Consider the following 14,252-nt stretch of genomic DNA (forward strand, 5'->3'; position numbering starts at 1 on the left):
TCAGCGCTGCGGTTATATGCAGTAAAATCTTTAGTGACGTATCTCGAGGAACTTCACGACTCTTCCGATCTCAAAGCTATCTTGACGCTTTGTCTTCTCATTGTCTGTAGCTACTAGAGGCCTGTTCATGCCAGGCAGGTTCCCCCAGAAGTATCTGGGTCGATGAGCAGCCGATACTGCACTAGCATCAATCTTGACAGGATTCGTCTCCAGGTGGAGAGTAATTGTTTTTTTGGAATACTTTCTCCATCGTAACGTCATTGAATAAACAGAAGACTGGCGGATTCTCTCCTGTCTTAGGCAACACTTAATTTTTATCATTAAATTTATTAAATATTGAATATTAAATTGAACCAAAACTTGATTAAAATTATAAGAAAGTAAACTTAAATTCGCCAATATATTATCCCAATCTTCAAGGGAAATTCATGGACAATCAATTTGCCAATCCTATTGTGCCGGAGAACGTGTATTATTAAATCGTATTTTATAAATATATACGCACTTCACTGGTGTATTTATTTATGCTCAAAGCGTATACTGGCTTATTTCAGTACAAAAAGAAAAATATATTCTCAGTTCACGTTGGCGGTTATATGTGTTGAAAGCGTACAGAGAGAAAAAAATATACGCACTTCACTGGTGCACTTATTTGTAGCAAAAGCGTTCAGTGTCTTATTTCATTATAGAAAGAAAAAAATATATGCACTTTACTGGTGCAGTTATTTGTGGCAAAAGAATTTAGTGGCCTATTTCAGTACAGAAAGAAAAATATATACGCACTTCACTTCTGCATTTATTTCTGCTAAAAGCGTTTACTGGCCTATTTCAGTACAAAAATAAAAATATATTCTGAGTTCACTTCTGCAGTTATATGTCTTTAAAGCATTTACTGGCCTATTTCAGTACAGAAAGAAAAATATATACGCACTTCACTGGTGCATTTATTTCTGCTGAATGCGTTTACTGGACTATTTCAGTACAAAAAGAAAAACATATTCTCAGTTCACGTCGGCGGTTATATGTGTTGAAAGTATGGCTGGGAGTCAGCAGGGTGTCAGCAGTGGGAGGCTGGGAGCCAAACGTGCCCGGGGTAGACCACCTGCTTCGCAGTAGCCCGCCTACCCAGGAAGTAGTGGTGCAGGGGTTCACGGAATTAGTGGTGGTAGCAGTCAGTGCGGCGGTTATATGTGTTATTTTGTATTTTAGTACAAAAATTGAAAATATATTCTCAGTTCTAGTCGGCGGTTATATGTGTTGAAAGCATGGCTGGGAGTCAGCAGGGTGGCTGCAGTGGGAGGTCAGGAGCCAAACATGCCCGGGAAGTAGTGGTACAGGGGATCACGGAAGTAACGGCGTTAGCAGTCAGTCAGTGCGGCGGTTATATGTGCTATTTTGTGTTTCAGTACAAAAAGAAAAATACATTCTGAGTTAATGTCGGCGGCGGTTACTCGTGGCTTCCTCATACTGCTGCCACCTCCAGACTCTGTCATTGGGCCACTCGGTAGCCTCCTCATACTGCTGCCACTTCCGCACTCTGTCATTGTGCCACTCGGTGTCCTTCTCCTGATGCTGCTACTGCCACCTCCATACTCTGTCATTGTGCCACTCGGTGGCCCCCATACTGCTGCCACCTCCAGAATCTGTCATTGTGCACTTGGTGGCCTTCTCCTGATGCTGCCACCAACTCAAGACTCTGTCATTGTGCCACTCTGTGGCCTCCTACTGATGCTGCTGCCTCCTCCTCACTCTGTCATTGTGCCACTCGGTGGCCTCCTCATACTGCTGCCACCTCCACACTCAGTCATTGTGCCAATCGGTGGCCTCCTCATACTGCTGCCACTTCCGCACTCTGTCATTGTGCCACTCTGTGTCCTTCTCCTGATGCTGCTACTGCCGCCACCTCCACACTCGGTCATTGTGCCACTTGGTGGCCTCCTCATACTGCTGCCACTTCCGCACTCTGTCATTGTGCCACTCGGTGTCCTTCTCCTGATGCTGCTGCCGCCACCTCCACACTCGGTCATTGTGCCACTCTGTGTCCTTCTCCTGATGCTGCTATTGCTGCTCCCGCCACCTCCACACTCGGTCATTGTGCCACTTGGTGGCCTCCTCATACTGCTGCAAACTCCAGACTCTGTCATTATGCCACTCGGTGGCCTTCTCCTGATGCTGCTACTGCTGCTGCCACCACCTCCAGACTCTGTCATTGTGCCACTCTATGGCCTTCTGATGCTGCCGCAACCTCCAGACCCTGTCATTGGGCCACTTTGTGATCTCCTCATGCTGTGTCCACCCTCCCCACTTCATGACTGGGCCACTATTTTGCCTTTCGGCCTGGCTGATATCATCATTTGTTTGACCCTTCTTCTGATCTGTCAGAAGGAAGGAAAAATGAGCCGCACAACAGATCCTATCTGTGTAGCAGCTGTAAGGCCTGTATGGTCCTATCAGAATTGGCTTATGATAGGTAGCCAAAAGCAGGAGTGGGTACAAAACACACAAGACATGCAAATATTCCATTCATGTGTCATCTCTGTTTTGGATCCACTCCTGTTTTTTGTCATTAGCAATACTGATGGATTATTCAGCAAATGCTGACCGAGTGAAGGCGGATGCTCCACAGACAGGATCCGTTTTTTGTGGGTTATTGTTCTGATGGATCAGAGGAAGGGTAAATTAATCAGTGACGTCAACACAAACTTACTGCTGACACCCTCTCCACTCTGTCGGGGGGCTCTACTTGTATAAGCGTTTAATAGAACAGGTTCTGATAACATCTATGTAGAATCAGCTGGCGAGGGTGTAAAAGGAGTGCACTTCTTCTTCGAACTAACAGCGACCTGTAAGGCTGAGTTCATACTTGAGTTATTTGGTCAGTTTTGGCACCGTGACTGCCCTAATAAGTGAAGTGTGCAGTGATTCTAGGAGCGATGTCTGTCATCTGCATGTCATACGGACTCACAGTATTATTTCACTACCACAGGAGACTCCCTATGCGTGTTACTGCAAGGCACAGTGTTCTACACCACTATAAAGGCTCTCAGAAACCAGGAAATAGCAATTTTTTGACGTGATTCACTGCGAATATATTCGGATCGAACCAAATTTTTCCAGAAAAATTTGTCGAACTGGCGAATTGAATTTTTGAAAAATTCGCTCATCTCTAATCATCATCATCAGACTGGTTTCACATGATCCATGTGATCTGTTTACAATACCAGTAACAGGTGCTAGGTGAAATATTTAATGTCATGAGACATATGTAAGATGTCCTTATAAATCTAAACTAGTGGATAGCACCCACTAAATTCTCACCCCACCCACAAGTGCTGATCAGGAGTCTTTGGACACTGGTAAGTATGGGTTAGATTCTATGGAGATGAGTGTACTATGGATCAGATTCTGAGGATATTGGTAAATATTAGATATTATGGACACTGAGGAATATCAGATTCCATGGACACTAAATAGTCATGAATCAGATTCTAAGGCTAATGGTATAATTAATATAAGATTGTATGGATACTTGTAAACATCCTTCATAATCCATGACCCTCACTCATGACCCATGGTTGAGATTCTATGGAAACAATATTAGATTTTATGGACACTTGTAAACAATGTATGAGATTTTCTGAAAAGTTGGAAACCAAGAATCACATTCTGTAAATATTGGTGATGCATGGATGGTATCCTACAGACATTGGTGTACAGTGAATCAGATAATCTGGATTCTGGGGAACCAAGGATCAGGTTCTCTGGGTACTGGTAAACCATGGAACAGGTTTGAACTCATCAGAATAGACTAACAAAACTGGTGAATATACTGTATACTGCTCAACATGCAGGTGAACCCTGGATCAGATTCTATAGCAGTAGAGATTGTCAACCATGGATTAGGTTATATGAACACTGGTGAGCCAGGGATCCATCTTTGTAAATGTGTCTTCACTTTAACCCCTGGAAATGTAAGGCATATAAGAACAACTCAGAAATACAAATATAGTAACTGGTTACAATAAATAAGTGCACATAAAGTCAACAGTTAACAATAGTTATCTCCCCTCTTCTACCTCTTTTCTTTTGGACCTCACTTGTAACTAAATTGTTGTTTGAGGGTAAAGGCCCAGCTTATGCCATGCAGTAGACCAGAACAGTTGCCATTTGAAGGGTAAGCTGTATTGAAGTATAACAGTTCTTCTTGTTTCTGATGACTTTCTTTAGTAAGTACCTAGCCCTTTCAATGGTACTCTTTCTCATATTGCATCACTACCATAATCCTAGCATACCTAAAGGGGTTGGCCACTTTCTGACTACCGTTAACCAATATATATGTAATATGACTATATGTTACTTACTAATTTAGCCTTTGTTCAGATTCTGTGCTGTTGGATATATTTCATAAGCCATGTCCCCTTGTTGGGCAAATCATCTGTGCTGTCTACATAGAGGTCCTATCCATAAGATGGTCGCTGATGGAGGGTCATGGAACCAGACACATCACTCAGCCTCCTCCATTCAAATATACTGCACCTGTACTAAACTCCCACCAGTGCAGATGGCGGATGCAGTCTATGTGAATAGACTGAGTGATTTGCCTGGTCACATGACCCTCCATCCACGGCCATCTTATGTATAAAAAAAAAAAAAAAAACTCCATATAGACAGCACAAAAGACCTGGTCAACAAGGGGGCATTCCTTGTAAAATATAGAAAATGGTGCAGAATATCAATATAGGCTTTATTATTAAGTGCCATATAGTCTTCTTATATACACTTTGATAAACAGTACACAGAAAGTGGTCAACCACCATAGTATCGCTGTTTACAAAGTTAGTGAATATACTTCTCATTTCTGGGACCTCTACTCCTCAGGAAAACCGGATTTTTTTCTTGGCTGTTTGCTGATCCAGTCAAAAAATGAGAAGATGCATGTGTGTTATGCTCTCTTTGAATTTTAAGTAAGCTGCTGGCTCAGCTATTTCTCTGACTCCAATAGAATTCTGTGTGTAACCTCTTCTGTATGTGGTTGCTGTAAGGGGTCAGGTGGTCCATGTTCCAAAGGTAGGATAGGGACATCCTCCAGTCTTATTCTGGAATAGAATTATAATTTCCTCATGATAGTTAATATATAGTTAAGAGCCAGATGACCATAATTATACTGTTTGCATTTACACTAAATGGTCTCATAGCTCATGATACAACGGTTAAGATAACACTTCATATATATTCACCCATATGGGCATCAGGAATGTATCTGTGACTCTGGTTCCGACCTTCAGCCTTACCCTCCATACTTCTGGTCATGAGTCACATACAAGGTAATGTGCTTTGGGGAGTAGGATAAAGATAAGACTGATGTGATAGAACAATAGAGGACAGCAAGAGCTATCAAGCCAAGGTGCAGGGTTCCCATCCTAGCAGTGCCATCTCATGGCTTACATCTGGAATATAATGTTCATCCATATGAAGTTCTTGTCATGTAGTTTAGACTACTTATGTTCACCAGAGAGTGTATTAATCTCCTCCTGTTTAGTACATGGCTGACATTATGATTTCTAGTAAGACATGAACCAATTTGCAGATAATTGATAACAGTAGTGAACAGTGAATTAGTATAGGTTACAACTTGGAACTTTACCATGGTCCACTAAACCTACCTCCTCCATAATAACAGCGCTGTCCTCTGCTTGAGTAAGCCCAGATGGTCAATCAGCAACCAATTAGCATGCTATTAATGGGGAACGATTGTACCAGTTGTTAATGGGACCCTGAGATGGAAAACCCAGATGCGATGACAGTAACTGCTTAATTATTGAACAGTGATTGATTGTTGCTCCCCAGGGTCTAGAGGCACGGGTGCATTGTACTGTGTCTTGTCAGGAGCTGTAATGTAGTGCTAACTGATTCATAAACCTGTGCTAGGACCATTAATGACAAAGTCTATAAATTAGTTGGCCGATGAAAAATAATATCATTCAGCTTTAGGAGATCCCTAACCAACAAGACATACTAACTTAGATGGATAAGAACATGCAACATCTATTTTTTTTTTTGTCTTTTCTTTGGAGGTTTGCTTTCTTACCTTAGATACTTCTTTAGGGCACATTTTATTATATGAAAACTCATTGACACCTAGAGTAAGTAATAGACATGAAGTGTCTACGACATGGCATATATGGTAAGAGGGGATTTTATAGCTTGGGTCAAACAAGGCCCCCATCATGGTGCCAGGTTTTCCACCCTGGGCAGGGCCAGGAGTTTCTGATTATCCCTACACGCCCTTGCTTTGAACCCTTATCCAGTTCCTTATGGTTTTGTTTGGAAAGTCATAATTATCTAATAGCAAAGGGGATGGAACAATTAAGATCTGCCCCTCTGCCCCACTGCCTCCAGGGACTCTAAAGGAGGCCATATACATTAGTCTAAAGTAGATCAAAATGGACCATTTCAACCAAAAGGAACGTTTGTTGGTTAAAATTTAATAGTGAATGATAAATTTAGCCAACCGTTCAGAGACCATTATCATTTGAAAAGAAGTCGGCTGCGTTTAATATTTTCATCCGATAGTTGAATTAAAAATCTTTCTTTAAAAAAACATTACCAAAAATATCTTCATTCATCGTTCAATTTGATTGAACGTGTATGACCCGTTTGCACAAATGTAACAACCAATATGGACTAAAGTGTGTATGGCCATGTCTGTGAAACGAACGTTCACCAAAGGTTTGTTTGTTCAACCATCAACAAGCTTCTATCTAATGTGTATGGCTAGTTCAAGCAGCTGCATGGGCTGTGGTGTATATGCTATTGCTTCTATAACAGACATTCAATTATCCAAGAATGAACAAAATTTAAAAATGTCCAGAAAAAAAATTGATATGATTATCACTAGTAGAGTTGAGCGAACACCTGGATGTTCGGGTTCGAGAAGTTCGGCCGAACTTCCCGGAAATGTTCGGGTTCGGGTTCGGGATCCGAACCCGACCCGAACTTCGTCCCGAACTCCAACCCCATTGAAGTCAATAGGGACCCAAACTTTTCGGCACTAAAAAGGCTGTAAAACAGCCCAGGAAAGAGCTAGAGGGCTGCAAAAGGCAGCAACATGTAGGTAAATCCCCTGCAAACAAATGTGGATAGGGAAATGAATTAAAATAAAAAAATAAAAAATTAACCAATATCAATTGGACAGAGGTCCCATAGCAGAGAATATGGCTTCACGTCAGCAGAGAATCAGTCTCTTCATGCCATAGCAGAGAATCTGGCTTCATGTCAGCACAGAATCAGTCTTCATGTCATAGCAGAGAATCAGGCTTCACGTCACCCACCACTGGAACAGGCCACTGTCACATATTTAGGCCCCAGCACCCAGGCAGAGGAGAGAGGTCCCGTAACAGAGAATCTGGCTTCATGTTATAGCAGAGAATCAGGCTTCACGTCACCCACCACTGGAAGAGGCCACTGTCACATATTTAGGCCCCGGCACCCAGACAGAGGAGAGAGGTCCCGTAACAGAGAATCTGGCTTCATGTCAGCACAGATTCAGTCTTCATGTTATAGCAGAGAATCAGGCTTCACGTCACCCACCACTGGAACAGGCCACTGTCACATATTTAGGCCCCGGCACCCAGGCAGAGGAGAGAGGTCCCGTAACAGAGAATCTGGCTTCATGTCAGCACAGAATCAGTCTTCATGTCATAGCAGAGAATCAGGCTTCACGTCACCCACCACTGGAACAGGCCACTGTCACATATTTAGGCCCCGGCACCCAGGCAGAGGAGAGAGGTCCCGTAACAGAGAATCTGGCTTCATGTCAGCACAGAATCAGTCTTCATGTTATAGCAGAGAATCAGGCTTCACGTCACCCACCACTGGAACAGGCCACTGTCACATATTTAGGCCCCGGCACCCAGACAGAGGAGAGAGGTCCCGTAACAGAGAATCTGGCTTCATGTCAGCACAGAATCAGTCTTCATGTTATAGCAGAGAATCAGGCTTCACGTCACCCACCACTGGAACAGGCCACTGTCACATATTTAGGCCCCGGCACCCAGGCAGAGGAGAGAGGTCCCGTAACAGAGAATCTGGCTTCATGTCAGCACAGAATCAGTCTTCATGTCATAGCAGAGAATCAGGCTTCATGTCACCCACCACTGGAACAGGCCACTGTCACATATTTAGGCCCCGGCACCCAGACAGAGGAGAGGTTCATTCAACTTTGGGTTGCCCCGCAATATAATGGTAAAATGAAAATAAAAATAGGATTGAATGAGGAAGTGCCCTGGAGTACAATAATATATTGTTAAGGGGAGGTAGTTAATGTCTAATCTGCACAAGGGATGGACAGGTCCTGTGGGATCCATGCCTGGTTCATTTTTATGAACGTCAGCTTGTCCACATTGGCTGTAGACAGGCGGCTGCGTTTGTCTGTAATGACGCCCCCTGCCGTGCTGAATACACGTTCAGACAAAACGCTGGCCGCCGGGCAGGCCAGCACCTCCAAGGCATAAAAGGCTAGCTCTGGCCACGTGGACAATTTGGAGACCCAGAAGTTGAATGGGGCCGAACCATCAGTCAGTACGTGGAGGGGTGTGCACAGGTACTGTTCCACCATCTTATTGAAATGTTGCCTCCTGCTAACACGTTCCGTATCAGGTGGTGGTGCAGTTAGCTGTGGCGTGGTGACAAAACTTTTCCACATCTCTGCCATGCTAACCCTGCCCTCAGAGGAGCTGGCCGTGACACAGCTGCATTGGCGACCTCTTGCTCCTCCTCTGCCTTCGCCTTGAGCTTCCACTTGTTCCCCTGTGACATTTGGGAATACTCTCAGTAGCGCGTCTACCAACGTGCGCTTGTACTCGCGCATCTTACTATCACACTCCAGTGCATGAAGTAAGGTGGGCACATTGTCTTTGTACCGTGGATCCAGCAGGGTGGCAACCCAGTAGTCCGCACACGTTAAAATGTGGGCAACTCTGCTGTCGTTGCGCAGGCACTGCGGCATGTAGTCGCTCATGTGTGCCAGGCTGCCCAGAGGTAAGGACAAGCTGTCCTCTGTGGGAGGCGTATCGTCATCGTCCTGCGTTTCCCCCCAGCCACGCACCAGTGATGGGCCCGAGCTGCGTTGGGTGCCACCCCGCTGTGAACCTGCTTCATCCTCCTCCTCCACCTCCTCCTCATCCTCCTCGTCCTCCAGTAGTGGGCCCTGTCTGGCCACATTTGTACCTGGCCTCTGCTGTTGCAAAAAACCTCCCTCTGAGTCACTTCGAAGAAAGTTGCCTGAAAGTGCTAAAAATGACCACTCTTCCTCCTCCTCCTCCTGGGCCACCTCCTCTTCCATCATCGCCCTAAGTGTTTTCTCAAGGAGACATAGAAGTGGTATTGTAACGCTGATAACGGCGTCATCGCCACTGGCCATGTTGGTGGAGTACTCGAAACAGCGCAACAGGGCACACAGGTCTCGCATGGAGGCACAGTCATTGGTGGTGAAGTGGGGCTGATCCGCAGTGCGACTGACCCGTGCGTGCTGCAGCTGAAACTCCACTATGGCCTGCTGCTGCTCCTCGCACAGTCTGTCCAGCATGTGCAAGGTGGAGTTCCACCTGGTGGGCACGTCGCATATGAGGCGGTGAGCGGGAAGGCCGAAGTTACGCTGTAGCGCAGACAGGCGAGCAGCAGCAGGGTGTGAACGCCGGAAGCGCGAACAGACGGCCCGCACTTTATGCAGCAGCTCTGACATGTCGGGGTAGTTGCGAATGAACTTCTGCACCACCAAATTCAGCACATGCGCCAGGCAAGGGATGTGCGTCAAATCGGCTAGTCCCAGAGCTGCAACGAGATTTCGCCCATTATCGCACACCACCAGGCTGGGCTTGAGGCTCACCGGCAGCAACCACTCGTCGGTCTGTTGTTCTATACCCCGCCACAACTCCTGTGCGGTGTGGGGCCTGTCCCCCAAACATATGAGTTTCAGAACGGCCTGCTGACGTTTACCCCGGGCTGTGCTGAAGTTGGTGGTGAAGGTGTGTGGCTGACTGGATGAGCAGGTGGAAGAAGAGGAGGAGGAAGCTGAGTAGGAGGAGGAGGAGACAGGAGGCAAAGAATGTTGCCCTGCGATCCTTGGCGGCGGAAGGACGTGCGCCAAACAGCTCTCCGCCTGTGGCCCAGCCGCCACTACATTTACCCAGTGTGCAGTTAGGGAGATATAGCGTCCCTGGCCGTGCTTACTGGTCCACGTATCTGTGGTTAGGTGGACCTTGCCACAGATGGCGTTGCGCAGTGCACACTTAATTTTATCGGATACTTGGTTGTGCAGGGAAGGCACGGCTCTCTTGGAGAAGTAGTACCGGCTGGGAACAACATACTGTGGGACAGCAAGCGACATGAGCTGTTTGAAGCTGTCTGTCTCCACCAGCCTAAATGACAGCATTTCATAGGCCAGTAGTTTAGAAATGCTGGCATTGAGGGCCAGGGATCGAGGGTGGCTAGGTGGGAATTTATGCTTTCTCTTAAATGTTTGTGAGATGGAGAGCTGAACGCTGCCGTGTGACATGGTTGAGATGCTTGGTGACGCAGGTGGTGGTGTTGATGGTACATCCCATGTTTGCTGGGCGGCAAGTGCCAACGTCCCTCCAGAGGCGGAGGAAGAGGCCGAGGCCGAGGCGGCAGCAGCAGAAGAGGTAGCAGGGGGAGCCTGAGTGACTTCCTTGTTTTTAAGGTGTTTACTCCACTGCAGTTCATGCTTTGCATGCAGGTGCCTGGTCATGCAGGTTGTGCTAAGGTTCAGAACGTTAATGCCTCGCTTCAGGCTCTGATGGCACAGCGTGCAAACCACTCGGGTCTTGTCGTCAGCACATTGTTTGAAGAAGTGCCATGCCAGGGAACTCCTTGAAGCTGCCTTTGGGGTGCTCGGTCCCAGATGGCGGCGGTCAGTAGCAGGCGGAGTCTCTTGGCGGCGGGTGTTCTGATTTTGCCCACTGCTCCCTCTTTTGCTACGCTGTTGGCTTGGTCTCACCACTGCCTCTTCCTCTGAACTGTGAAAGTCAGTGGCACAACCTTCATTCCATGTGGGGTCTAGGACCTCATCGTCCCCTGCATCGTCTTCCACCCAGTCTTGATCCCTGACCTCCTGTTCAGTCTGCACACTGCAGAAAGACGCAGCAGTTGGCACCTGTGTTTCGTCATCATAAGAGACGTGCTGAGGTAGTATTCCCATGTCCTCATCATCAGGAAACATAAGTGGTTGTGCGTTAGTGCATTCTATCTCTTCCACCCCTGGGGAAGGGCTAGGTGGATGCCCTTGGGAAACCCTGGCAGCAGAGTCTTCAAACAGCATAAGAGACTGCTGCATAACTTGAGGCTCAGACAGTTTCCCTGATATGCATGGGGGTGATGTGACAGACTGATGGGCTTGGTTTTCATGCGCCATCTGTGCGCTTTCTGCAGAAGACTGGGTGGGAGATAATGTGAACGTGCTGGATGCACTGTCGGCCACCCAATTGACTAATGCCTGTACCTGCTCAGGCCTTACCATCCTTAGAACGGCATTGGGCCCCACCAAATATCCCTGTAAATTATGGCGGCTACTGGGACCTGAGGTAGTTGGTACACTAGGACGTGTGGCTGTGGCAGAACGGCCACGTCCTCTCCCAGCACCAGAGGGTCCACTAACACCACCACGACCATGTCCACGTCCGCGTCCGCGTCCCTTACTAGATGTTTTCCTCATTGTTACCGTTCACCACAATAAGAAAAATATTATTCGGGCCAATGTATTGAATTAAAATTCAGGCCTTTTTTTTACAGACACCTAACACTGTCTGGCTATCTATTTAGGTACTGTATTACACTAATACAGGCACACCAGTAATGACAGATTTAGCTGAATATAAATGTGAGGCCTATTTTTTAGGCGCTGTGTGACAGGTATACGTTTAATCACAGAGTTAGACTTGTATCTGCACTGTAGCGTGTGTGTTAAGTTTTTCTGAATGACCCTATCAGCACCTTGAATCTAATATACCCTTTTAGGGATAGATTTAAAGTAGGCCTGATACAGCAGAAACCACTAATTTTGAGAATGGCAAATTTGGGAATTGTTTTTCAACCCAGAACAAAAACTGTGCTTTTACGGTCACTAAAAATAACTTGACCAGCTAAAACAGTACTGATTTGGATGAATATAAATGTCAGGCCTATTTTTTAGGCGCTGGGTGACAGGCTCAACTTGCCCCTGATGTAGTATATGGCCAAAAAATAACCACACTATTGATGGTTAAATGCACTTGGGGGACAGGCTCAGCTTGACCCTGATGTAGGATATAGCAAAAAATAACCGCACTATTGATGGTTAAATGCACTTGGGTGACACAGGCTCAGCCTGCACCTGATGTAGTATATGGCCAAAAAATAACCACACTATTGATGGTTAAATGCACTTGATGAAAGCTTGACCCTGATGTAGGATATAGTAAAAAATAACCACATTATTGATGGTTAAATGTATTTGGTGGTAGCTTGTGCTGGCGCACCACAAGCCACAAAATGGCCGCCGATCACCCCAGAAAAAAGTGACTGAAAAACGCTCTTGGCAGCCTAAAAACAATGAATGAAGTCTTTTGGAGGAGTTAATCTGCCTAATCTCGCCCTAACGTCGCAGCTGCAACCTCTCCCTACGCTTGTATCAGCAGAGTGACGTGCAGCGCTACGTGACCCAAGCTTATATAGAGGCTGGGTCACATGCTGCACTGGCCAATCACAGCCTCTTGATGGCCTCTTGGGGCAAGTAGTATGATGCTTGTTGATTGGCTGCTTTGCAGCCTTTGAAAAAGCGCCAAGAAAGCGCCGAACACCGAACCCGAACCCGGACTTTTACGAAAATGTTCGGGTTCGGGTCCGTGTCACGGACACCCCAAAATTCGATACGAACCCGAACTATACAGTTCGGGTTCGCTCATCCCTAATCACTAGTAATTATTCTTATGAGTATGTTACCAAAATGATTGGCTCAATATGAAAATGTGCGCTTAGTATGACAAACTTTGAAACTTAAGACATTAGGCCGAATTATTATATATTATTTAGCATTGTGACTAAACTGAAAATACAACAGAACACTTCCATTTACAATTTTCCTTCCATATCTATATACATAAGACCCCCAGAGGAAAGCTATTTTGCAGAAGCTTCAAGCATGCATCGTGGTGGCATACGATAAGATATTCAGACTGACTTCAGACGTCAAACCACAGATATCTTCTGAAATTTTCTACTCATACTCCTCCCTGTTTATGAGAATAGCTTGTCACTATATTGCAGAAAAACAAGCCGAAATGCACAATATGGAAGCTCATGAACTAAAATAGAGTCTATGTATTCACAGCACCATCAAGGAAGTCTCTGCACCTGGTAAGGTTTGTTTTCTAACTTTTGGCATGCTGTCTAATCACTTTATGTGAACTAATGCACTTTTTCTCTTCTTTATCAGTTCCACACCACTATATCAACTCTGCAGTATTAAGTTCAACTTGCCTACATCAGCTAGGCTGTATCAGTTCTGCTTCACTACAACAGCTCTGCTGCATCAAGTTCAGCTCCATTACATTCAGCTCTGTTGCATCAAGTTCGCTCCACTGGTCCAGTCCTGCTGCAACAGTTCAGGTTTACTGCTCTGTTCTTGCTACATCACTACATCAACTTATGTGCACCTCAACCTCTGCTCCACTACTCCTTTTCAGTTCTACTGCACCGGGCCTACTTTCTGCCGCACAGGTTCTCTGGCTCGGCTATATCGGTCTCCATCCTGCTATACCAGTGGTGAGGCTCCTGTGAGACTCAAGACCATTGACTTACAAGGTGCACCTCACCAAGTGAGACATAGCACTGATTTCATCGGCCAGTGTGTAATGCTATGTTTCTCCTGTGGTGATTGCTTGGGGTCCTAACAACTTGTATCTACTTACTGTATTATAGCTCACCTTTCTATCAAACAAAGGACTGTTCAAAATCTCCAGTGGATCCATGTTGTGGAGCGTGTAAGGGATCTCCACTGCAGTTTCTGAAAGGTGTTGTCCGGGTTCAGCTCTGAACCCGGACATAACCCCTTCTTCCCCCACTTAGCCCCTGAGTTGAGCATTGGAGCAATTCATGCTCCGATGATCCCCCTTGCCCTGTACTACATTGTGCAGGGCAAAGGCTGTTTGTTTACCTTTTTACACTGCTAGGCGGAAGTGATCCCAGTGATGTCACCG

This window comes from Bufo bufo, chromosome 1 (genome assembly GCF_905171765.1).
Source record: "Bufo bufo chromosome 1, aBufBuf1.1, whole genome shotgun sequence".
Classification (NCBI taxonomy): Eukaryota; Metazoa; Chordata; class Amphibia; order Anura; family Bufonidae; genus Bufo; species Bufo bufo.